This window comes from Cryptomeria japonica, chromosome 5, assembly GCF_030272615.1.
Source record: "Cryptomeria japonica chromosome 5, Sugi_1.0, whole genome shotgun sequence".
NCBI lineage: Eukaryota > Viridiplantae > Streptophyta > Pinopsida > Cupressales > Cupressaceae > Cryptomeria > Cryptomeria japonica.
This window is the reverse complement of record NC_081409.1, coordinates 804,965,982-804,993,226: the sequence shown is the minus strand read 5'-3', so window position 1 is coordinate 804,993,226 and position 27,245 is coordinate 804,965,982. Positions and strand designations below refer to the sequence as shown.

Genomic DNA, 27,245 nt, shown 5'->3' with positions numbered 1-27,245 from the left:
AGGAATTCTATTCTAAGGCCTAGAATGCAAGAAAATGATGATTGATTCAATGGAATCGTACTAAGCAAGGTCTCACCATCAAGTCGAACAGTTTGACACAAGCTTAGTGCAATCATCTAAGGTATATTTCATAGATGTTTAGATCGTTACCATCAAATATTGATACCATTCAAGTTAATGCATAACAATGGACGTATAACAATTGAAGTTAAGTTCGCATAAAATTCTTGTTGACCACGCAAGGCACACTTACAATCAGCAAGAGGCTAGTGGTATGGACTAAATGGATTCCACACAAATGCATTCAACAAATTCTTTCATTCAATTTAAAATACATGAAAGTAAATTTTAATATAATTTGGAGGCAATGAGAACCACAAATGCACACAACACTTAAACAAAAATCACCATCAAGTCGAACAATGATTTGTATTCAAATCTGCAACATATACTAACAATTCTAAAAAATCTCTCTTACAAATGAGAGGCAATGGGGTTTATATAGAGCCTCAAAAGAAATGAATGGCTCGGATTGATTCAAGATCAACGACCAAGATTACAAGATAAAATCTTAATTAGGGTTTGTTACAACCACCATTACATTGGCCAGTGAGAAACAAGGGTAAGATAAATAATATTTGATGTAGTGCCACATGTCACTTGTTACCTCCTTGAATGAATGTTGACTTGGTACCGTTTGATTGAATGAATGGTGACTAGGATGCCACCTCAGCTTGCCTTGTAGACTAACTTATCTTTGAACATTCCTCATGATATATGGAATTCCTTCTGATACTTTGCATTCCATCCTTATGTTAAGGAATTCCTTGGACTATTTCCTCCTTAATGTTCTTCAACCTTGAGATCTCTCGATGTAGTTTCTGATTTTATAATGTGGAATCCCTTGTGCATATGTCTTGAACTTGTTTTCTGTATTTGGCATAAACTGCTTATTGCTATATTTGATATCTACCAAAGTATTAATTATTTGTCGGTTGGTTAACGATTGTGTACCTCTTGGCAACCGTTGGGTTCTCTAAATATATTGTGTACCATCAAGGAAATGAGTACAACATAGTCGGGTCTATTGTAATCCTTGGCCGACCATCTCTGGTCTCTTCTCTATAATAATTGTATGTGTGAATAAAGATATATTTTATTGCCGTGTCTGGTATGCATTGTCATATACATTATTATTTCTTGTATTTAATTTATTAGTTGTACCAGCAAACGTTTTCCTTCTTTTGTGTTAAAACTTGAATCAGAATATGAAAATCTGAGAACAAAAATAAAGAATGAAACACAAATGAACAAGCCCTTATCCTGGGAAAACCCTCCACCTGAGGGTGAAAAACCCCACCCACTCAAAATTAACTTTATTATATCTTAGAAATAATACAATTGATGATAGTCTTATAATACTATCAATCATAATAATATGAGTTCGATTCTCTATGAATCAATCATAAAAGGAACTCAGCTGATACAACTTGAATACAATCCAAAACCTTCAAATATTTGAAACTCTTTATGCAGAAGGAATATACAATATTTCTGATCTGACAGACCCAATCACAAAGAAAAGAAGTCGATATATAAAACTCTCGAAGAAGAAGAAGAGAGTACGAGATAAGGAAGAATAATAATATAGCACATCCAAATTCCTAGTGAAGAGTCACACAAAGGGAGAGGGAAAGGCACAGACAGTTACACATGCACCAACAACCTCATCACCTTCACCGACAACCACGTCACCTCCACCGTCAGCCATAGCAACATGAAGGGTCACTGACAACAACCAAGACACTACAAGAAAGGAAGCTAAAGAGCTGAAACTTAAACGAAATAAATCAGGTCACTACATAGATGATCTCTATCGCTGCTATATCTTCAACAATTTGTTCGCCATCAAGGTGAAGTCTTCTTCATGTTTGTTCTAGTCAGCATCTTCGCCCTTTGGAATCTTTGTCTTGAAATCCTCATCCAATCTTTGAAGGGTTGATCTTCCTTCTCCACATTATTTGAGTTCCCTTGCAATATGCATCCTCCTTCACCTCAAGCCTTGATCATCGCGCCTCCCTTGTTGCAATCCTGCTAAACAAACAAACATTGAATCAAACACCCATGTGATAAACTTTATTTCAACCTTGGTGGGAAATCCATCAGCATACAGACGGATTAGTCCTCAATTTGATGTCCATTTGGATAACTTTGTTATTGATCTCATTTGAATTAATTTGTCCCTTACTTTGCAATTCCGCCCTCAAGTGGAAATCCAACCCTTATCGGGACTCATTGTCCTTGAAATTTTTGTTTGATTCAAACACCATTTGATGGAGTCAAAATTTGAACCTCATAGGGACTTTGTTCCCAATATTTGTCCCAACCAATTATGAAAATGTGAAGGTCCGAATTGAAATCTGGAAAATTCTCCTCAAGAAAACTTGATTTTCAGACTTAGGATGAGTTCGATTGCAATAAATATGTTTGAAGACACCCCTGTAAACTCAGAAAATCAAGTATTTGGAGCCCAAAAATTGTATTCCAGGTCTGGAAATATCACTTGGAGGTCTGAAAACACTCAGAAAGTAACTATTTTTTTTTTTTATATCAAAGTTGTGATAAAAGTTTGATTTTCTGAGGATTGAGTCTGAATACGCCCTCCAATGTCTGAAAATACTAAAAAAATGGTGTGTTGAAGTCTGATCTTCTGATTCTTAAGTCTGAATACACCCTCTGAAAGTCTAAAAATGGCTTTAAAAAGTCTGAAGACACCCTGAAAATGATCAAAATCAGTGGCTGGAAGTGGTCACAGCCATGTTACATGCTTGCACTTGACTTATTTTGCCCCTCAAAACTTAGAAATGGTCACATCTAGGCACAACTATGTGGCTGGAAATGAAGTTGAGTCTGAGGACACCCTATAACAATGGTGTATCAGACTTGCAACATTAATGGTGATTCCTGAAAATGCTTCATAATGGTCTTTAACCAAAATTGCCTAAGTGTGGGATAGCTGGTAGGTGAAAAATGAGTCTGAAAATTGTGTTTCCAGCCAGCAATGAAGACAAAATAACCCCCAGCTAAGTCTGAAAACAATGGCAGCCTCCTATCATTAAAAACATCATCAAAATCACCCAACTAGGAGGGAAATAACCTTCCAAATCAAAATCGTCCAGCTTCAAGGTTGGCGCCAAGGTTGAAAAACTTCAAATTGCCAATAATGGTGGCTAAATCAGCCACTTAAGTTGCTGTAATCTCCTCTTTCAATGGGGCGCCAAGGTTGAACTAGGCAAAATCGCCCTTCAATCTGCAGTTCCAACCCCTCAAATGGTGTCCAATGGACACTTAGACAAAAATCGGCCAGCTGAAACCAATAACTTGTCTTCAATCTGCCACTTAGATGCAACACTCAATAGATATAATAATATTTTAATGCTGGCCACCCTCTTTTAAATTTGTTTTCTCATTGAGCTTTCACCACACAAGCAATGTGGGATAAAACTTTTCTTTAACAACCTGCTTGGGAAAATCGATTTGCTTCTTGAAAGTGCTTTTTCATTAAATGATCATTGCAAATCATTAATCGATTGTTTTTTATTTCTAAATAATCATTAGTCATTGCAAAACAATTAAATTTGGGGGTCATTTATTTAAAAAATTTCAAAATTTAATCAACTTTTGATCCCTGGGGGGAAATCGTCCCACATTTGGATTAAAAAATACAAATAAAACTTATTAAAACTATTGAAATTGTCCATTTGGGGAAAATCGCCCCTCTTTGGGATATAAGTCCCAATCAAACTTCATCACATTTGCACAAAAATGTCTGCAAGGGAAAATTGCCATTCATTTGGAGTCAAAATCCAATTAATTTTCATCACTAAGTCTCAAAAATCACCTTGGGGAAAATTGACCCCTATCTGAATAGTCATCTAGATCAAAATCTCATTAAAACTGCCTTGGGGAAATTCGCCTTCCATTAGGAACAATTATCCGCATAAAAATCCTCAAAATTTGCTCATAAGCTGCCCTGGTGGAAAATCGATCTACATCAGGAACATGAATTTCAAAGTCATTTGCACTCCAGGGGAAAAACGTGGGTCATTAGGAGGATTCCCCAACACTTAGTCAAAATGTACCCCTTTGGTGGAAAATCGCCCTCCATCAGGAACTTGAATGGGGGAAAAAGGATCCATCGGAACTTTGGTGGAAATTCATATCCCATTAGGATTTTGAGTGGGGGAAAATCATGGGTCATTGGAAATGTGGGGGGAAAAGCATCTCTCATTAGGAATTTTGACATTTAGACCCTTAAAACATGGATTTTCATCAGGAATTTAATAAATTAAGCACTGAAATCATCCAGACACTTCAAATTTCATCGTTATGCATCAAGACTTAGCCAAATTTATCAAAATTTGAGCGAGAAAATAGGGATTTCATCGAGATAGAGTCCAATTTTGACTTGAATTACCTCCTACGAGCAAGAAAATAACCCCTAAAGGACCTTTTGGCGCTTAACCTCTAAAGGACCTCTTGACACATAAATATCATTGACTTAGACTCACTTAGGCATATTTACTCTCAAATTTAAAACTTGTTGCAACCTCAAACTCAGACAAAATTTAGGATCACCCTTAACAATTTGACATTTTAAACACGTTTGATCCTACACCTTTTCATTAGCAAATGCAAACAAAAGGAAACCTAGGCAAAACAAAGGCAACCTAAGCAAAATTGCCACCCTCAAAAGCAAAAAGTGGGGGGTCCCATTTGCAATGGGGCGATGTGTGAAAACGTCACAACATCACTTTGGAGGGTCCTTGTCCAATATTTAGAATAGGTCATTTTAGTGTAGACTAGAGATAAATCTTTCCCTTTTTTAGGAAAAGTTGTTTTTGCATTTTTTCTTTCTTGTTCTATCTCAGATTGAGGAGATAAGCACAAAAATAGAAATTTCCTATTATTAGAAAGTTTTTTTTTTTTGCTTTTTCTACTTTTTTGCTATAATTATTGAATAGTAGAGGCATAATGTTACTAGAGCAGTTTCAAGCTTCATCACATTAAAATATGATTTAGAAAGATGAAAAGCAATGAGAAACAAAATCTTTAAACAATGCTCAAAATGAAAAAGTGGAATAAATTTAAAAGAAATTTGAAGTTGTGATTTAATCATTCAAAAATTAGCATTGATGGCAAAAACCATAGAAGAAAGACTTGGTGAGTACTCGCTAGAATCGCAAGTACTCGCGCTGCAAAATCCATGGTGAGTTACTCGTTAAGATATTCAGTGACACTTTTTTACAAAACGCTTGGGTAGTTTACACCCTAAAAATCACGACATTGCATGACCCTCAAAAAACTGAAACGTGATTAGAATTTTATTTTTTCATATGTTTTTTAATGCAGGAGGATGATGGTGATGACCAAGTTAAAATGTGCGATTTTTTCACTTGTTAAATGAAGGTAAAAATCCATGACAATATTTCATTCTTCATGATCAAACAAACTGCTTTCATAAAGACATTCTAAATGTGGTGTTGACATATTTTATGGATAGAAATGCATTGTTAGCCATGCCTTTGAATTGTGGAAGTCGAGACAAGCCTCATGAACTATTCCACAAAGTGCCTCGAAGAGATTTCATGTCATGAAATTTAATGATTGTAGGATAGGCACAAATATGAGAGGGAGGTGAAAGCGCTCCTTGCAGCATATTATGAACAAAGGAAGGCAAATAAAAAGAGAATAGTAGAAGCAATGGCAGCCCCAATTGCAGATTTCAGTTCTATAGGGTCATAGGTTGATATTGTTGGATTATATTGTCATTGGTGTCAAAGGACAGCAGGGCAGATTTAAAAGGACAATTTGTGGTTTTTTAATAGAGTATTGGGTCGACCTCCCTTTATTGTGCAAAGCAATAATATATATATATATATATATATATATATATATATATATATATATATATATATATGCTAGGGCCGACCTTCTAGTTCAAGTGCCCACCATTAGGCAAGAAAATTAATAAATAAAAATAACTTGTTTCGCTGGCGACCTAGGGTGTTTGAGCACCAAAATTGAGGAGAAAACTAATAAATGAAAAAAACTTGTTACGGTGGCTGACCTAGGGTGTTTGAGTGCCCAAAATTGAAGGGTAAATGAATTTAAATAAAAATATGTATTCAAGTGCTGTTAGGGCCAACCCTCCTTTGTTTTTGGTGCCTCTTTTGGTGGAGTTTTTAAATGCAAATTAAATATTATACCTACTGGCCAACCTAAATTGATGAGTTGTATTGTTTGGTGAAGAGGTGCCTATTGGAAGGTATAAAGAGAGGTATGTTGAGACTCATTTAGGCATTCATTCATTGAATATCTTTCCAATCAAGTGCAAAAATAAGAGCAAAAATCAGATTTGTGAGCTTATATTGAAGATCATATTTCATATCTGAGTGGAGAAGAAGTTCAGGGCAAATTGTGGGCGGATTTTGAAGGCCTTGAAGGGATCTAGAGTAGATCCAAATATTATGATCTTTTTTGTTTCTTGAAGGTTGGTGTCTTCTACTTGGCAAGTTTAGGAGGTTGGAGCCTCTTACTCAAAGAGATCAAAGCCTCTTGTTGAGTTGGTGCTCAGTGGAGGGGATTGGTGTCTCATGTGGGTCGGTGCCTACAAAATTGTAAGAAGTTCTCTATGAAAGAAATATTTTTCTATGGGTTTCTCCACCAAGGGTTTCCACATAAAATTGTGTGTGCATTTTGTGTTCCCTATTGTTAGATCTCAATTGTGTGGATTCTTTGATTAGTGCTTTACAAATTTTCTTCCTACCAAATACCGTCAAAACTTGCGTGCATTGTCGCTAACATTTCCTTAATCTAAGTGAGACTTTCTAGAAGAGTTTTTTGTATGATTTTGTTAGTAATGGTTACATAGGCTGAGTTCAAAAATGCTTGAAGTTGGTTAAACGTAAGAAGACATGTTGGAATAGTATAATTTGTTGGGTACAAAACTTCAACCATTTTAGTTTTACCTACAAAAAAATTCACTCTCTAAGAAGTTGAATGGCTTAGACTAAGTAGTCAAGCCATCAAAATATTAATGTAAAAGTTCCATGACATATCTTGTTGACCTATCTAGTGAATCAGAAAGAATATTTGATGATGTGATAAGTGATTGGTATCTAGGTTCCATGTTTTCTTTTTGTTGGTGTTTTAATTTGTTGTAATGTCCCCTTCCTAGCCAACTTTAGTTATTAGGGTTAGTCTATCACTGGGTTCTCATAGACTAACAAGGATGATTAAAGGACCCATGTTGGGTTGTTCGTCTTGAGGTTCAAACAACATGTTCAGAGTTGATTGGAGGACATTCAGGCATTATTTTGTAATATTGCAAAATTTGTTAAGTTATTAAACTTAGATATATTTTTAAAGTGACTTTATAACATGGATGCCTCCTATTTGGTGAGATAAAGTTATATTAAAAGGATAAATTAAAGACAACTTAAGTGGGAAACCCTAAAGTGGTGTTGGAAAGGGAGGAAACCCTAATTAGGGCATAGGGAATGAAAGTGCTATTTAAAAGAGATTTGGAGTTCATTTTAGGCTATGTTGATTATTATTTCTCTTCCTCCCAAGGATTTTGGCCAAGCCTTAGAGTTTATAGCAGCACTTTGTGAAGATGAAACCTTTCACGAAGATGTGCATCTGTGAGAGTGAAATATCTCTCCAAGGTGTTGTGGAAATCTCAACTCAAGGGTTTCATTTGAGCATCAAGAAAATTCAATTTTGAGGAGTTTTTTGTTGTGATTTCTGAGTGAGCTGCTTCCATGCCTGGTTGCACCATTTGGGCATCATTTTGCAGTGTTGGAGGGATCATCTCTACTTTTAACAGTTTGGGTTTGCAAGTTTTTTCTCTTGAAAGCAAAGAAGGCAGTTGTTCTTATAGTTTTCAAGGGTTTGTGAGATCATTATCAACAATTTTCTACCCCTAATCAAGCTGTACAACTCTCTTCAAGGCGTGGTATTCATAGGCCAAATCTCTTAGGGTTTGGATGGTTATTTCTGCACTTTGGAGGTGCCCAAGTCAGATTTCCTTGTTAAGACAATTTGCTGGGTGGAGACAACAAGTCTGAGGCCGCTACAACTTCTTTTCTGAGTCACCTAGTTTTCAAAGGAGTTATGCAATAAAATAGGATGAGTAAAGGCATATAAGAAATCTAAATCTTTCAAAGGAAACATTAAAGACATTTGTAGTGGGTTTTGGTTGTTTCATGTGAGGTGAAGGGGATTATGTGTAAGTCCTTGATAGAGTTTTAATTATTGTCAACCTTGTTGATAAAATAGGAGCATATAAAATTTCACAATATACCCAAGGTTAGATGTGACAAAGGTTTAAGGTTTTAATCCTTTTCTAAGTTGATTGCATTGTGGTATATCCACTGTGCATATAACATTTTATATTGATATTTAAAACATTTACTATTGCACTTAGGGACAATAAATATATCAATCTACTATTGGTGATTAAATTTGTTTTGGATAAAGGTAAAAATAGGTTTTGAAGGGGCCCAAAAACCCTTTACAAAGAAGATTCTAAAAGGATTAGAATCAAAACATCAAAACAAAATCCAAAACAAACAAGTTGCGGAAGAAAGAACAATACATATGGCAGCCAAAGAACCAACAAAAACCAGATGAGCAACAAAAAACCAGCAACGATCCACTGACCAACAATAAAAAAGAGACAACACCAGAGAAACAAAGGACATAACCTACATAAGGTTCTTAAGGGTTTCAGCTACCTCAGCCTCTAGGAGACTCATATTTTCAGCAACAGACCTCAACTCCTTGTAGTCCACATTTTGGATGGTAGCTTTCTTTTTCAAATTTCCCCTAGTCCACTTACAAGCGCCAAAATCCCCCTAACTCTTGTCTGTGTCATCATCCAAATTGATTAGTATTTTGTCCTGTTGAACACTGTCAAGGTTATTCACCATGATATTCATAGCATCAGTCGTCTGCTTGACAATTCTGTGGTTGTTGGACATAATGGTAATGAGGGTGGCTTGAATTTTCTTGTAATTATCCTCAACATGGCTGAATGTATCTTCAAAACCCTTCTTCGTTTGATCAATACCAGCAACAACTCTATTGATACAATCCACAACAGATTTCTTCTCATCCTTAGTCCACTGACCGTCACCTTTCTGTCTATCCTGACTAGTAGAGATAGGCATAGCTTCCAACTTACTGCTCAAAGCCCTCTGGTTGAGTTTAACCTCTTTGATTTCATGGAAAAGCCATTTGAAAAGATTGAAAGTATCAATGGCATTGTCTCTAGCCATACCCAGGATGTCCACATAATTGTCCCTTTTGTCATTAATATCAGCACTCTTGGCATGGAGGGCCTTCTAAACTGCAACCCCAGTAGTTTTATAAGTCTCCTGATGAGGAGGCGAAGGGGGTATCTCATAATTCTAACTCCTAGGCTTCGGGCGGACTCTCTTATTGCCCGCATTATCCTCATAATTCCCCCTATGGGCACTAGAAGCAGAATCTTCATTACCAGCAAAGGTAGAAGAGGAGGAGACAACAACCTGCTTCAAACCCTTCTTACCCTTACCCATAATAGGTTTGGCTTTAGAAATATTCTTAGTTTTAGCCTTTTAAGGAGGAGAGAAAGTTTCATCCTCCGAATCCGATATGGATTCCTCATCCTCGGATTCCCCTACACTAGTATTGTCATCCAAAGAAGTGGGAATATAAGAAGAATGGGCAGGAAGGGCACATAAATGATTATCAATGAACACAAGCAACCCTTCATGAAGCATTGGGTGCTTGGCCGGGTTCTTCCTATGAGCTCTGAAGCTAGCCCAAAGCAAGGACATCAAGAAGAAAGGAAAAGAGACCCTAACATTATGGCAGAAATGATTTAACAGAAGAAAATGGTGGCCATAAACCCTGGTAAAACACCCATCAAGAGTAAAGTAATCCATTAGTACCTTAAGGAGTTGGGCCCAAATGTCCTTGAGAACACCGATGTCATAGTAGCTAGCAGTCTTCTTCACCAACTTCCCTTTCTTTCTCAGATTTCAAAAAAATTTGCACTGCAGTCTTTGTGTAATTCCTATCTCTATAGTATTTCATGTCGTCAGAGGAAAGACCCATAACTTTAGCTATCAAACTCAAGTATTTGATTTGTAAGGGTACTCCACATTGAATGAAATTTTAAAATGCATTTGATATTAGGGTAACTCTATTTTTGATGTGATACTTATTGTTTTATTTTCTCCTATTTGGAGCATTGAAAAATAGAACACGTAAAGGTAAATCTTTCTTCAAATTAGAACAGAGAACTAAGTTATAACTTATAACTAAAACCCTAGAGATGTAGTCTAAACCGTGGAAATGAATTGCTTATTTGATTCTTAGGTATGGGCACAAGGTTATTGTATATTTGTAACTGACTACAATAGCCAATTCAAGTGACCAACATAGCAGCGATCTGTGACATGTTTTCACACTTTATTCTGCAGATTAAAACCAGATCGAAACAAGCAAAGAACACTTTTCATATTTCTTTGAGACAATCTGTAAGACTATTTTATATTTCATTTTTGTTTGCAGAATAAGATCTGATCATTTACAACTGATTTTATCAACTTTGCAGATCATCCTGGATCAAACTCAAATTGGATTTTATTCAATACAGACCAATACAGACCAGATCAAGACCAAACGATCATGTAGATAGAATATTCAGTATTCATTTGATTTGTCTGTGTTTTGTTATGCCAATCTTCAGATTTAATTCACTTGACATTAATGACAAAAATGCAAACACTCTTTTTGGTTTAAGGTAGAAAGCAAAAAGAATTGAGTACACATAGGATTTGAATTAGAAACACAATGGACTATAGGTTCAATATTAGAGATTTGCATTCAAAGCTACAAATACTTGAATAAGATTGCAATGCAAAGCTTGCAATAATTATTAAATTCTATTCAACTCAGAGATTCACTTTATAAAATAACATATCTTACCTTGAACGACAATTTTATCAATAAGTAGGCATAAAATTATTAGCTTTCTTTCTAAGTGCATACAAAACATTTATAAGTTTTTACAAAGATTTGCATGATCATGCAATGCAATTTATTCAAGATAAAATACAAAATAAATTATTGAAGTTATATACTGAAAGTAGAATGCTTGCATGCAAAGCAAGCTCTAATACAAAATTGTTTGGAAATAAAGCATCTAAAACAATAAATTCTTCAAATAGATTTCATCTAAATATATCGTCTCATAATAAAACTTCTAAAAGGCTATCTAAAAATAGCTACACATAAACCTTGACAGGTGAGCTAGGTGCAATAGCCACTTTCTTAGTAGTTTGATGAATCTAGTTTTGTGAAATGATTTCTATACCTAGGCACGTCATTTGACATCTTAAAATATGGTGTTTAACCATTTAAAACAATCTATGCTTTGGGTTTGGCTAAAAAGTCGTAGCAATTTTTAATACAAATTATCTAAAAAAGCACTTTTTATATCTCATGGATCTAGATCATCATTTTTATTTAATGAAAGTTTTTTTGTTCTACTTGCAATAGTGGTGTCCTTGCTCTTATGTCATTTTGTCACTTTATTTTTGAAATTCATACCAAAATTGAAACTTTGATGGTCATATGCCACTTTCCAACTTTAAAAGACAAATAAATGCATTTTTTACCTTGCTATGCTACTTTTCCACCTTCCACTTATGCATTTTCCATGTTTTAGAACAAAAGCACACCTTTTGACCTCCTTTGCCACTTTTTTTTTTTTTTTGCAGTTTGCCAAAAGTGTGTGTTTCATGTGCTTTTGCCACTTTGAAATTTTAAGCAAATTGTACACAAATGTCTCTATTGATTCATGTTTGCCACTTTTGAAAATTCAGGCAAATTGTACACAAGAGCCTTTGCTAGTGTTGTTACACCACTTTCCATGCTTCAGACAATTTCAACTTTCCTCTTGCATGCAAGCTTTGATCTTTGTCTTATTAGATGCTTTTGAAATTTTCTTCTATTAACCATGCAAGAACATTGAATAGATATAAAAAGTTTGATATTGAAGAATGTGGGAGACGAGGATTTCACAATGATTCATTAGATGAAAATAGCTTATGTTTGACTAGAAAAATGACTATGGAAAATTTCATAATGTGTACAAGTTACAACAATGTTTTTGAGTAAAAGATGATTATAGGCATAAATATCTAAAACTTGGATGTTAGTTATTTGTATTTATTATCAACAAGAATGTCATTTCATGAATTCTATGATCTTTGGTAGTGGTTGAATGGAAGGAACCTCACAATCTACCAATTAAATGTTTAGAACATTTTTGTATCAAGAAACAACCAACAAAACTTCTGAGTTACTAATGGTACAGATCAAGTTTGCATTAACAGCCAACAATATCCTTGATACTTTAAGGGTGATGACATAAAAGTTTCTTGTAGAGCTGATGACTAGTTTTTAATAAAATATTTAGCTTTGTTATTATGGAGCCAGACTAATTTAAAATAATCTCTATCCACGGTATTATCGAACACCTGTCCTTGATCTCATGGAAGATGGGCTTCATCTTATGAGTTATTTTCTGTCATGTCCCCCTTTTATGGCCAAGTCGAATAATTTAATTAAAAGCTGTCTAGGTTTTATTTTTGGACAACCTGTATTTAATTAATCATGTGATTAAACTTAATAATTTTACTTTTTTAAAGTGACAGGCCAAAAATAATGTGGTTTTATAAAGTGACTCAATATATTTTTTTAAACTTAACTTGGTTTTCTCTTGTAAGGGTTTCCACGTAAATTATGTGTTCTTGTGTTATCAATATTGTGCAATTGGTGTTCTTATGATTGTTAAGTTGAAAAAATAAAAGATTGTATTATGCTGATTCATCCCCACCCCCTCAACGCCCCCCCACCCTTCCTCTCCCTCTTAGTATAACCATGTGCTCATAAAAAAGCTAGGCTAATTGTTCACAAATCAGTTTTGCTTAAAATGGGGACATTACACAATGTGACTTGAATAACAGGCAACAAAAATGGGTTAGTCAACTCCAAGTTTATGATTTTGACATAGAGTACACGAGAGGGAAAAAAATGTAGTTGTTGATGCTCTTTCTGGAAGGCTTACTTTATTCTCTTTTTCTAATGTTTTTTCCAATTAGATGATCCTTATTATGACAAAACATGTTAAAAATGAATTTTCTACTAATCTCTTGGTCGAATGTGAGGGAAGATGCACTTGTAGTAGGAGATAGTCTTGTTCTTCATGAAAACAAAATCTTCCTAGCTCCTAAATCTTGAACAAAGGAGAAAATTTTAAGGGCTTTTAATGATGCACCGCTAATAGGTCACCTAGGATTTTACAGGACCTACAAAAAATTATGGAAAGGTTCTCATTGAATTTCTCGAAGAAAGATGTCCTCAAACACATCAGAGAATGCTTGATTAACTATCAAAACAAAGAAGAACATGTTTTTCTAGTAGGTTTGCTTCAACCGTTGCGTATCTCAAATCAAAAGTGGGATAGTATATCCAAGGATTTCATCATAGGCTGGTGGAGATATCACTTTCACGGATCCCCACTGTTTGAATGAAAGAATTTGCCCATTGACTTTCATTTTTTTTTAGTGATTTGTCTTAATTGCTCACATTTCAGCTTCTATCCTAGTGATTTTCTATTGTAACCGGATGTACTTATGATTCTTATTGATCTGCATTGGTCACTCGTGAACACTCGATGGTTTTGTTGACGTGTATTTTATACACAATCATACACAGAATAAAATACCTAAAGGCATCTTATCCTCTCTTGAGAAAATAGTCTCTAACTGCTGAAGATTCGCGTAAAGGATCAGTTAGGTAGACTCCAAGGTTCTTTGATGTAGGGTCTCTACGTGTGGACAAGCTCCAGTGGTATGATGTGATTTGCTGTTTCCTCCAAGGGGTCTTACGCATTCTAAAGCTCGAAGATTTTACTAAACTAAAGGAACTTTCAAAAAAAGCAAAAGGATAGGGTTTAAGAGGTCTAATCTAGCCTAACCCTATGAATGACTTAGCATGGACGAGATTTGGCAAGACTCAACCAACTTCAATTTTGCCATAAGATAACAACTCAATTGAAATTAGTGCGATCTTCTAAGGTAATATAATGATGTTCAATGCATCAAAGACCAAGGACACTACTACGAAGGTACATATCCAAGACACAATGATAATTGAAGATTAAGGACTCAAAGTGTTCTCCAGTCGACCACGCAAGGCGTTCCTACAATCAGCAAGAAGCTAGTGGTTTGGATTGCGAATCCTACCAAATATCAAATCTCACACTTAGTCTTTCAAATTAACAAACTACCTCGATTGAGCACGATTCAAGTGTATCAAACAACCATGAAGATAACTCAAGAAATTTGCAACAAAACACCATAACTTCAATATTTTATTGATTTCCAAGTCATCATGTACAACAATTGCTTGAAGTTCTCTCTTCAAGACTCAATCTTGCTACAAAATAAAATTGCTTCTAGCTTTAATCTCTCTTCTCTATTACATCAACTATTACTATTTTTCAATGAAATGAAAAATGGGGGTATATATAGCATCCCCAGTTACAATGAAAGGTCCAGATTGAAAGTAAATCAACGGACAAGATCATGACACCTAAACCCTAATTAGGGTTTGTTACAAATGACCTCCTTTTTACTGAACAATATTAAATGCATAGCCAAATATTAAATTCGGCACAAAAACCTAGGAGGTATCAACCAATGAGAAATAAGATGTCATGTCATCTGTAACAACCTTTCATCTAGAATCTTATTCCCTTTCCAATTCTCTTTCTTAGCATATGCAATGAATTTCGTCACGATTCCTTCGATTTCTGTGATTGGAATCTCGGGAAGATTCTTGATACTCTCTTCTAAGTGGATGACCTGATCGAATGCAGCTAGAAGAGCTGCGTCCCAAGTAGATTCAAGTTCCTTCGTTCTATCAATCAGGAGCATGGTGGCATACATCTGATCATACTGCTCATCTGTAACATCTGCGTCCTTGCAAAAGATGATCTTGATTCTATCCTCAAATTCCTGCATATCCACATCTGTCTCGACCTCGATCCTTCTGCCAAGAATGGTACGAAGTACCTCAAATACTCTGTCCTGGATCGGATTGATCACCTCCTCAACTTGACTACATCTAACACTGATGTCCTCGAAGAGAACACTCTTTATATGGAGTAAGGTTGACCACTGGAACAAACTGTGAGAATCACCTTCCAAGATCCTCTCCTGCGCTAAAATTCTTCTGGATGTATGTCTTATTACTTTCAAGACAGGGATGACAACGTCCTTGGTATGGGCAAATGCAGCTACTGTTGCCATCAATCTGTGGATAATCTCAAGAACTTGGATAGCTTGATGAATAATCTTCGTCATCCTTGTAACAAACTCTATGGCCACTGTATGAGATCTATCCATCCAACTACATGTACGCTGGACCAGGTTCCTGAATCTTTCTGCTTCATTGATCGATTGAAGGGGCAATGCCTGCACTGGTGATCTAACTGGATCCTGACGTCCCAAAGGCTCGTTGATGTGACTGAAATATGTCCTCCATGCACCGACCTCTCTCTCAAGCTTTCTATTCTTTTCCACTTCTTCTCTAAGCTTGTCCTTCAATGCCTCAAATGTGTCGGTGGCATCATCTAAAGTCTGCTCTGCTGTGGATGGTCCTAACTCAAAAGTCTGTATATCATAATCCTCTGCTAGGATCTCACCCTCATATTTATCTGCTGCTGGTGTAGCTATCTGCAATTTCCTAGATCCAGTCTCATCTCGAATCATCTTGGACATCTTTGTAGCCTTCTTCTTCTCTGTTATCACATGTGAACGTCCAACAAGGCTCTCTAAATCAATTGCACTGTCCTCGTCCTCAACTACGATCACCTTAGTCAATCTTTCCTTCAACCAATCTAGGATATTCGATCTTGTCTCTTGAACTTGAATTTCTTTATGTACTATTTCTTCTTGTCTGGGAGGAGATGTTATTTCATTATCTTCTTCTAAATCATAGTCTTGGAGAGATCCATCTGATGAAACATGTTGTGCCTGTCCTTCCTCCTGCCTGTCATTCTGTACCATCGACTCCATGGACTCTTCCACTCGAATTGTTCTATCCTCTGGTCTGGAAGAAGTACCTGGTGTTTGATCTTTGTTGGCACCTTGCTTTTTCTTGGAAGGCTCTTTCTTTTCTGATCTTTCCTTTCTCTTCGAACCTCTCGAATGGAGATTGCCCTCACTGGCACATCAAAGGTTACCTTCACCTGAATTCCTAGGATTAGGATTGCCTTCACTCACGCTTGCTCCACCTTCGGCTGGTTTCTCTTCCAAAGTAAAAGACATAGCTATGCCTTGTTCTCTCAACTTCTGATGCTGAACGTCTACCCATCTGCGAGTACAAGACAAAACTGGTGCCATCAAATCATCTAAATCCACGGCCTCGGGCTCATTCCAATCCAACCTTATTGTTTTGCTTTCTCTATCATAGGAAGACTGGATGTGCCTGCCATTGTCTTGAGCTTGGTCGGCCACTCTGTAAATCCTGCATTTCCTGATGAAATCCAAAGGCAATCTAGAATGTATCTTTCGTTTCACTTCAAGATCATCTAGGAGGTTCATCATAAAATCTTCAATTTGGTGCTCATGTTTAAATCTTCTACCGACCGTCTCCTCTAAATGTCCATGTGGATCAAAACTATTTCTCCAAGCAAAAGATGAAAAAGAATACAAGGCTAACTCCTTCTCTACGTCATCCATGGCTAAGACATTAGGACATACCTCAACTGAATTACCCAAAATAATAGGTACCTGAACTCCATTCTGATGTCTGTGTCTGAATGCCTTCACATACGCTGCCAACTGCCTTGTTACCTCAAGTAACACAATTCTGTCTGTCGGATACCTCGGCAACATGTATGGAGGTAAAGGACATCCATGCACTCTAATGTAAGTGAACTTGGGAAACTGAATGAACCAAGCATCGTACCTCTTGATGAATTCCTGGGCATCCTGAGATAATCTGTTGTGAATCCCTCCTTGCAACTTCCTTGTGATGTTCATCGTGAAAGTATCATTAACTAACTTGTAGTTTTTCCTTGGCGGATGATGCAAGTAGGCATAGGATTCACAAGCTCTGACCTCACCGGGTCCTCTTCCAATCATTCCTCTGTGAGGTAGTCCTGCGTACTCAACACTCCTGATCAAAGCATAGATGACGTATGAACTCATGTGGAAGGACTTAGTAGCCCTGAGTCTCCTCAACTGTACGTCCAAGCAATGGCTAATCATCCTAGCCCAATGTATCGTACCCTTTCCTTGAACAATCACTTGGATGAAGTAAAACATCCACTTCTCAAAATAGAAGGCATGAGGTGCTCCTGTAACTCGGTTGAGCATAGTAATCAAATCTCTGTACTCCTCCTGGAAATCAATCCGGTGCGGTGTGTTCGGTACCTTGCTTAGACGGGGACGACTCTTGAGTAGCCAGTTCTTGTTGATTATGCTTAGGCAAGCATCTGGATCATCATCGTACACTGATCTGGCTCCTTCAATGCTCTTATATATCATGTCCCTGTGCTCTGGAAGATGGAAAGCTTCACTTATAGCTTCCTCTGAAAGGTACGCCAAAGTGTTTCCCTCATTGGACACAATTGTCCTGGACTGTGGATTGTAGTGACGGGCACACTCGATCATCAATTCGTGGCACTGAATAGCTGGAGAAAAACCGGCCGCCTTGATGATGCCACTCTCTATTATTCTCCGGGCGACAGGTGATGGCTTGCCAATGTAGGGGACCTCTCGAAACTTCTTCGTGCTAAAGTTCCCCAAGTTTGTATCTCCAATGTTGCTCCACTTCGACACGATCTTGGTCTCCACCTCTTCGGTCTTCTGATCTTCTTTCATGAGAGCTGAGCGGCTGGTGGATGCTCCCGCCTTCGGGGTCGCCATACCTACACAACATTTCAATATAAGGACTAAATTTTGCAATGAATAACGTTGATTAGAGAGAGAATTTTTTTAGGAAACGTCATGATAAGTCTCTAGAGTTATCATTTCCTAAAAAACAACGATTGAGCAATGAAATTCAAAATTCAAAATTTCAAAATTTAAAATATGACGATGAATGAATAAAACAATAAATTCAAATCGCCATACCTCAATAGAGAGCTAACTCTAGAATGCAAAAAGACAAAATTTGCCTAGGCAAAATTGATGTATAAATAGTCTTCAATGTTATCTCCTCAAGAAAATCCACTTCGCCACCCTTGGATTAAACGCGATCCTCAATTGCACCTCTGACAATTCGCTCAAATGGACCTTCAAGTTCGCCCAAACAAATCTTCCAAGTCTCGCCCCTTTGACGTGGTCTTCGATCCTTGGCAAATTCGCTCCAATGAAGTCTTCAAATATCGCACCACCCTTTGATAGACTAGCGCCACCTTTGGATTAAATTCGCACCACACATGAAATACTTCGCACTATCTTCGCTTCTCCTTAATTCGCATGAAGGATAAAAATAATGATATGACAATAATAGTTCTCACCCTCCATATATAGCGCTTGCATTGCATTCACCCCTTAGGCCGACTTGAGGATATAAAACAATTTTTTAATGATTTTAAACGAAATAACAAGGCCGACCTCCCTTAAATGAGCGCTCCATGCGATTTTTATTAATTAATTAATTAATTATTAAATGCCTTACGTTTTTTAATTTGCATATTTCGATTCTAATAAAGGCAAAATAATTAATAAATGTTCAACGCCGTATTAAATGCCAAATTAAATAGGATTTTCAATTTTTTATCGATTTTAGCATTTAAGGAAATTCGAATTGTCTATTTGGCGCCAAAAATTATGAAGATGAAAGGGACGTACCTCATCGCCCTGGTCCCTTGGAGAGGGACATGAGCGATCCATGATTTGGTCGTGATTTTTGCATTTTTTACGTTCAACTCCTTCATCTCCACGTTCAATATCGATCATTTTAATGGGTCCTCCGAATTAGATCATCTTGCATGCGTTCATGGGTGCCTTTTGGATGTTTATCGCCCTGGTCCCTTGGAGAGGGACAGGAGCGATCTCCATATTTTCACGCTCACTATGCATCTTCGACCTTTGATCTTTCATTGTAGAGTGAATAACATCCTTGCTCGTTCCTTCTAAGCTTGTTCCATTTGTTTTCATGACGTGTTTGGACGTTTAAAGGGATCATCGCCCTTGTCCCTTGGAGAGGGACAGGAGCGATCCATGATTTCTCCTTGACCTTGGCAACTTCTAACTTCGATCCTTGTTGTGATGTCTTCCAAACGCCGTCCTTCACCTTGCCCATCCTCGCCTTGCCTCGTTTTGAAGGAACATGAGTGTTTTTGATGGGATCGCCTTGGTCCTTGTCCAAAGGACAGGAGCGATGTGAGTCCTTTAGCATGTTTGACAATGTTTGGACGTTCAAAACACTTGCATGTGATCTTCAAACGATGCCTTGGACCTTGTATAACCTTGTGAAGTCTTAACTTAGTTTGAACTTGAAGCAAAATAAAGAGTCCAAAGCAAATCGCCCTGGTCCCTTCCTGAGGGACAGGAGCGATCTAGGTCTTAGAGTGCAAATCTCTCCATTATAACGACCTTCGAGTGCCTGTGCTTGATGAAGACGCCTTGAAATGTCCTTTGCCACCTTGTCTTGACTTGGATCGGCTTCAAACTTGAGTGAAAAGCAATATATTCACTATATCGCCCTGGTCCCTTGGAGAGGGACAGGAGCGATCCTCCTTTTGTGGCTCTTATTTCACTTTGTCAGGTTCTAAATTTATATTCAACGGACTCGTCATACTCCACTCCATTCGTCCATGCCTTAACATTGCTTGTAACTTAGCCAGAAAATCATTTATACCAAAAATCGCTCTGGTCCCTTCCTGAGGGACAGGAGCGAACTAGGCCTTTTGGGACCCCTGTGGACGTTTTAAAATCTTCAATTTGTATTCAATTAGTTCATCTCATGCTTTCTCTTGCTTTTGAACGTAAACTTGCCTTGGTTTTTGCCTGGATTTTGCCTAATGAAGGACATCGCTCTGGTCCCTGGGAGAGGGACGGGAGCTATAAGATACTTCGCCCTGGTCCCTTCCTGAGGGACAGGAGCGAACTTTGCATTGTGGACCATTCTCCTCCATTTTTGCATCTCAAATTATATTCATTTGGTAAAGCATCTCCCTTTGGACGTCTTCAAATCATCGAGTCGTCGAAATCTCGCAAGGACAAGGCAAAATTTGATTTGTAGCTCCGGTCCTTCACTGAGGGACAGGAGCGATTTTCCTCCTGGAGGCATTTCTGTGCTCATGAAAATCTTCAATTTATATTCAATGGAAAGATCTCGTTGTTCTCCATCACTTCCAACTCGAAACTTGTCTGGACCCTGCAGGAATAATGAGATATTTGAAAACGAGCTCCCGTCCTTCACTGAGGGACAGGAGCGATTTTGCTCCTACAGGCCAAAATAACATGATTTTACACATTTTAACACTTCACAAGGCAAAAACAAATCATTTCCAATGCCCAGGATCAAAAATCAAAAAGGTCAAAATTTGGTCAAAATATTCAATCGGACAAAAATTCACATTTGGCTCTCAACACTTAGACAAATTTAAGCTCTGCATCAACATTCCAATTGAAAATTAGACCATTCTGGCGAATTCATTGCATTCAAAATTTGCATCCTAGAAAAGGAAGCTCAAAAGATCTCAAAAACGACTGGATTTTGGCCTGAAAAGACAAAAATAAAAACCCTAAGGCTTGACCCTAAATCCAGACAACCGACAGACTAACAAAATCCTAAAAATGAAAGCAAAAACGAACGAAAACAAGCGAAAAGAGAGGGTCCCCATTTGCGATGGGGCGATGTGTGAAATGGTCACAACAGGTTTATACTCCAAAAGATGGAGTTTATCCATCCCAAGTCCTATAGAGGTAAAAGATGGCTGGGATTGGGTTACACAAATAGATATTAACCAGTGTTCCACAGCCGTTGGGGATGGGGAGACGGGGGGACAAAGGGAAAAAGTTTCGAGGACAGGTTTTGGGGACGGGGGACTTAAGCCTGGGAGGGGGAAACACGTTTCCGTGGAACACTGATATTAACCTAGACAACTTTTAATTAAATTATTCGACTTGGCCATAAAAGGGGGACATGACACAAAATAACTCATAACATGAAGCCCATCCTCCATGAGATCAAGGATAGGTATTTGATAATAATGTAGATAGAGACAATTTTAATGTAATAGAATAACTACCTTTGTAAAACATGAACAATTTCTACAGAAAAAAAGAAGAAACTAACACATGATTAATAAGATTGCACCAAGATAACTTTCTTAAAGTTCAAAGCTATCTCCATTTCGTCTTTGTCTACTAGAAATTTTTAAATCAAAAGGCAAGACATAACATGTGCTACGATACCTATTTCAAAATCACTGTTATGATAGAAAATCCATATTTGTTGATTTCAATATGCTTGCCTAAGCGTATCATAGTTAGGCTTCACCAGGTTTCGCATATAGAACTTTCTAACCGGTACAAGTATATTGAAAAACAACACACACACATCTTTACACAACACTCATCAGCCCCCTAATAAACTAGTGATGTCTACCATATTTACTAGTTTGAAGTCTATCAGATTAGGCTAGTTATGAATTTTTCATCTTGAAGTGATTACCATTAACTCTATATGGTGAGAATTGTGATTGGCAACTGAATTCAAGGGTAAGGCTATATCAATATATGTATGAATGTTGTGTGCGCAGAGGCTTATTCACTTTGTTTTGATAATGAGAATGATTTTGATAATTTCTCAGAGTGGTGTGGTTGGCATAGAGCATGTCCTTACTTGTTTGTATCACAGACAATATAAACCTTGTAAACTGCATAACTTCTATATATCCTTCATATGTTTTTGGTACTAGAAGCATATATTTAGGAGGAGAGGTTAAGCCTCAGTTCACATGGAAAACGATAATTGCAGACCATAGAGAAGCACACTTGAAGTCCATTCTTAGAAGCAAAATTCCTAGCTAAACCACTGTTCTTGAATATCTATTTGTGTAACCCAATCCCAGCCATCTTAGTACATAAGAAACATCACAAAACAATATTTTAACTCTATAGGACAGTAAAATAATTTAATTATAAGTTGTCTAGGTTAATATTTTTGGACAACTTGTATCTAACTAATTATGTGATTAAACTTAATAATTCATTTTTTATAACTTGTATCTAACTAATTATGTGATTAAACTTAATAATTCATTTTTTATAAAGTGACTTAGCTTGGGCCAAAAATAATGTGGTTTTATAAAGTGACTAAATATGTTTTTTAAAACTTAATTTGGTTTTCTCTAGTAAGGGTTTTCATGTCAATCATGTGTTCCTGTGTTATCCATATTGTGCAATTGGTGTTATTATGATTGTTAAGTTGAAAAAGTAAAAGATTGTATTATACTAATTCACCCCGCCCCCTCTTCACCCCTGCCCCCCTCCTTCCCCCACCTCTCAATATAATCATGTGCTCAGAGAAAAACTAGTCTAATCATTCACAAATCAATTTTTCTTAAAATGGGGACTCTACACAATGTGACTTGAATTACGGGCAACAAAATTGGGTTAGTCAACTCCAAGTTTATGATTTTGACATAGAGTACATTAGAGGAAAAAAGAATGTAGTTGTTGATGCTCTTTCTAGAAGGCTTACTTTATTCCCTATTTCTACTGTTTTTCCAATTAGATGATCATTATAATGACAAAATATGTCAAAAATTAATTTTCTACTAATCTCTTGGTCAGAATGTGAGGGAAGATGGATTTGTAGTAGGAGATGGTCTTGTTCTTCATTAAAACAAAATCTTCCTAATTCCTAAATCTTGCACAAAGGAAAATTTTTTAAGGGCTTTTCATGATACACCACTAATAGATCACCTGGGATTTTACAAGACCTACAAAAAAATTAGGGAAAGGTTCTCATTGAATTGCTTCAAGAAAGATGACCTCAAACACATAAGAGAATTCTTGGTTAACTAGCAAAACAAAGAAGAACATGTTTTTCTAGTAGGTTTGAGTCAACCATTGCCTATCTCAAATCAAAAGTGGGATAGTATATCCAGGGATCTCATCATAGGCCAGGGCCGATGTCACTTTCACGGATCCCCACCATTTGAATGAAAGAATTTGTCCATTGACTTTCATGTTTTTATAGTGAATAGCTCGACTTTCAGCTTCTATGCTAGTGATTTTCAATTGTAATTGGATGTACTTATGATTCTTATTGATCTACGTTGGTCACTGGTGAACATGACATAGTTATTTTCTTTCTATGGTTCATACTCCAAAAGATGGAGTTTATCCATCCCAAGTCCTATAGAGGTAAAAGAATTGTTGTTGCCAATGTCTGCTAAAATATTACATATTATTTTGTTATGTTTCTTATGTACTAAGATGGCTGGGATTGTGTTGCACAAATATATATTCAAGGACAGTGCTTTAGCTAGGAATTTTGCTTATAGGAATGAACTTAAGTGTGCTTCTTTGTGGTATGCAATTATCATTTTCCATGTGAGCTGAGGCTTAACCTCTCCTCCTAAATATATGCTTCTAGTACCAAAACCATATGAAGGATATATAGAGGCTATGCAATTTACAAGGTTTATATTGTTTGTGATACAAACAAGCTATTAAGGACATGCTCCATGCCAACCAAACCACTCTGAGAAATCATAAAAATCATTCTCATATATCAAAACAAAGTGAATAAGCCTCTGCGCACACAACATTCATACATATATTGACATAGCTTACCCTGGAATTCAGTTGCTCATGGTGTCCAATCACAATTCTCACCATATAGGGTTAATGGTAACCACTTCAAGATGAAAAATTCATAACTAGCCTAATCTGATAGACTTCAAATTAGTAAATATGGCAGACATCACTAGTTTATTAGGGGGCTGATGGGTGTTGTGTAAAGATGTGTGTGTTATTTTTCAATACACTTGTACTGGTTAGAAAGTTCTATATGCAAAACCTGGAGAAGCCTAACTATGATACGCTTAGGCAAACATATTGAAATCAACAAATATAGATTTTATGCCATAACAGTGATTTTTGAAATAGATATCATAACACATGTAATGTCTTGGCTTTTTAAAAATATTTTAGTAGCCAAAGACGAAATGGAAATAGCTTTGAATTTTAAGAAAGTTATCTTGGTGCAATCTTATTAATTATGTGTTAGTTTCTTTTTCTTTTTTTCTGTAAAAATTGTTCATGTTTTACAAAGGTAGTTATTCTATTACATTAAGAAAGTCTTCAGCTATTGTAAAAATATGTGCTTTATGTAAATACAAGTCTTCAGCTTTGCTAATAATGTGTACTATGTAGTGGATGGATCATCACAAGGATGATTTTAGTCATCACGCAACTGTTGAAGCTTTGTTGGGAGCACAAAAAGCTATGCTGGAGGTTAGAAATCTTTTGAGACAGATTGGAGAAGCTGCTGGAGTTCCAGTAAATACCTCTTTGCTGTTTCATTTACTGCAAAGATAAAGTCACTTTTGTAACAATCCGTGCCTTTTTATTATCTTTTCGATCTCTTGTATAGACAACCTATATTTCCTTCTCACAAAGTAATAGGATAACTCATAAGACTGGAGATTTCCAAAGCATATTTATCATGATTATGTATAAAGCTTGTTTGATGGTAGTTATTGCTAACTTCCATCCACATAATCTATAAAATTATTCATTGTAATGTTCCTGTTTTGTTTGAATTTTCTTTGCAGATTGAACCTGAATCTCAGACTCATATGCTAGATAGTATGATGAGTATGGAAGGTGTGCTTTTGGCTGGAGTTCTTGGTGCTGGAGGTTTTGATGCAATATTTGCAATTACATTCGGAAGCATTTCCAGAGATCATGTTGCACATGACTGGAAAACAAATTGTGTGCTTCCACTCCCAGTAATAGGAGATCCAAGGGGTTTTACTTTGGAGGAAGGTGATCCTAGAGAGAGAAATTGCTAATAGGATTCATTCGATAAATCTGAAGTGAATGAATATACCAACACATGACATTAGTCACTAAATTCAACTTTCTTGTTTTGTGACTTATGCTTGGGTCACATTCATGTCACCATTTGGGTATTAGCCCATAGATGAGAAAATTTTAGTTCTCTTCTTATCTGGCCAGATCTTTCTGTATTGGTTGAAAGTAACAAATAAATTAAGCTAAGGGAGACAGATTCCTCTATATTGGGTATGAACTGATGATGATAGTGGTGGCTAAAGGTTGTTTTGAGTCTTCCCTGCATAGCTATTTCCATTTGGAGATTCTTGGAAGCTGGAAGTAAATTTTGATAATGGGCCTATAGCATCATGCTTCTTTAATTGTCAACATCATATGCTCAACAAAATCTAGTAATTTTATCCACGTGAATTTGGTACATTGTTAGAAATTTGATATTTCGGTGGTGAAAGTTCAAAACCAGATCTGAACAATCAATGTCATGGTTTTGTCGGTGAACCATGGATGCGATTGCCCTGTGGAAATTCACCATAAAGCGTTTTTCTACATTAAAGGAGGTTAAGCTGTATTGATTAATAATTCAAATATGTTTTTCATGTCCATTTCATCATTTCTTTTGAAATGTGAATTAGAAATGCATTGGCCATAAAGAAGCTTTGTTCCTTTGGAAAAATCACAATATCACTGTGTTAAGAGAATCCATGCAACACCATTCTTATCCCCAAACTGGTGATGGTAAGCGAGTTTTATATTAATTTTTGTTGCTATTTTTGAAGCTTTCTAGACTTGAGAAAGTAGTTTGAATTATGACCTGTCTACATCTCTCATATTCTTCTTATTATGACTAAAGAATACTAAATGATCTTTTAGCTTCCGATATCTAGAAATTTTGTTTTCAGCAAATAAGCATTGTTGTTCCTATGTAGGATGAAAATGGAATCAAGTAAACTAAGACCTAATCCCAGTCTCATGCACACATTGGAATACGAAAGAGCCTAAGGAGATGATTCACTTTGACTACTTCTCGCAAGAGAGAGAGAGTCAAGAAATATCTTTAGGGTTTCTATTCCTTTGCTGTTATGAAGAGATGTGCCAAATGCAATGCAGTGATCAACTATGTTAGGGGATGAGCAAAGATGTAGATATAAACTAAAAGCACAAAAAATTGCAGATCTAAAACTGAGAGATTGAGTATAGAGTAGGAAAAGGAACTCAAAGGTGCACCTGTTACTGAAATTTGAGGCTAACTGTGTAGGACCAGGATGCCACGCTCTGGTCTCTGATACTGCAGAGAGATGTGCTTCTTGAAATTGATGTTTGAGAGTCTGCACTGCTGAACTACCACAAAAAGTTACAAAACACAGAGAACCAAGGCGTCATGCCCTAGTCTCAGAAAACTGAGATCTTCTTCTAATACTAAGTCAACACTGGTGTGTTCCGTCGATTCCGAAGATCGTGCGTCCGTTAGATTCTTGTACCTGCACCCAGAACTTGAAAAATGGTGTATACGTGGCTATATGGGGTTGTCTTAGTCAAACCCCTTGTTGTGGTGATTTCCACCTCCACAAATAGCCACTAGTACTGAAAATGTGTGTGCAAGATCCTAAAATGAACAAGAAAGTAAATCTAGAGTTCTACCCTACGCTTGAGAGTAAACCTTAAATGAATGTAAATGGTTCAAATCACAAATGCAATAATGGATCTAAAGAATGGATGTAAATCCAAAAATGAATGTCATGAAGCTCGTATAAAGACATGAAAATAACATGAAACCATACCAAACTCTAAGGGAGTGGTACAAGCAAATCAATAGCTGGTGATCTCCTATTATTATTCAATGTCTTCAAAGCTCCAATTGATGATGAAAAGGGTTGATGTAGACTTGATAGATGCTTGATTTGTTGATGAAGACTTCACATGAACCTGCACTTTCACTTCATAAGAGGCTCCTTCAAGATTGCTAGATGGACCCTTCAAATGAGGAAAGAAAAGGCTATATGTATGAAACCCTATCTTTGTTTTTGATCACAGACCGACCTAGAATCAATATAATTTCACAATCCT

The 27,245-nt window shown here is 36.7% G+C and overlaps 1 pseudogene; it reads left to right on the top strand.

Moving 5' to 3' along the window:
• LOC131042624 (phosphomevalonate kinase, peroxisomal-like) overlaps nucleotides 1–25,747 on the top strand; it is a 64,919-nt pseudogene extending 39,172 nt beyond the window's left edge.
• The last annotated feature ends 1,498 nt before the right edge of the window (nucleotides 25,748–27,245 follow it).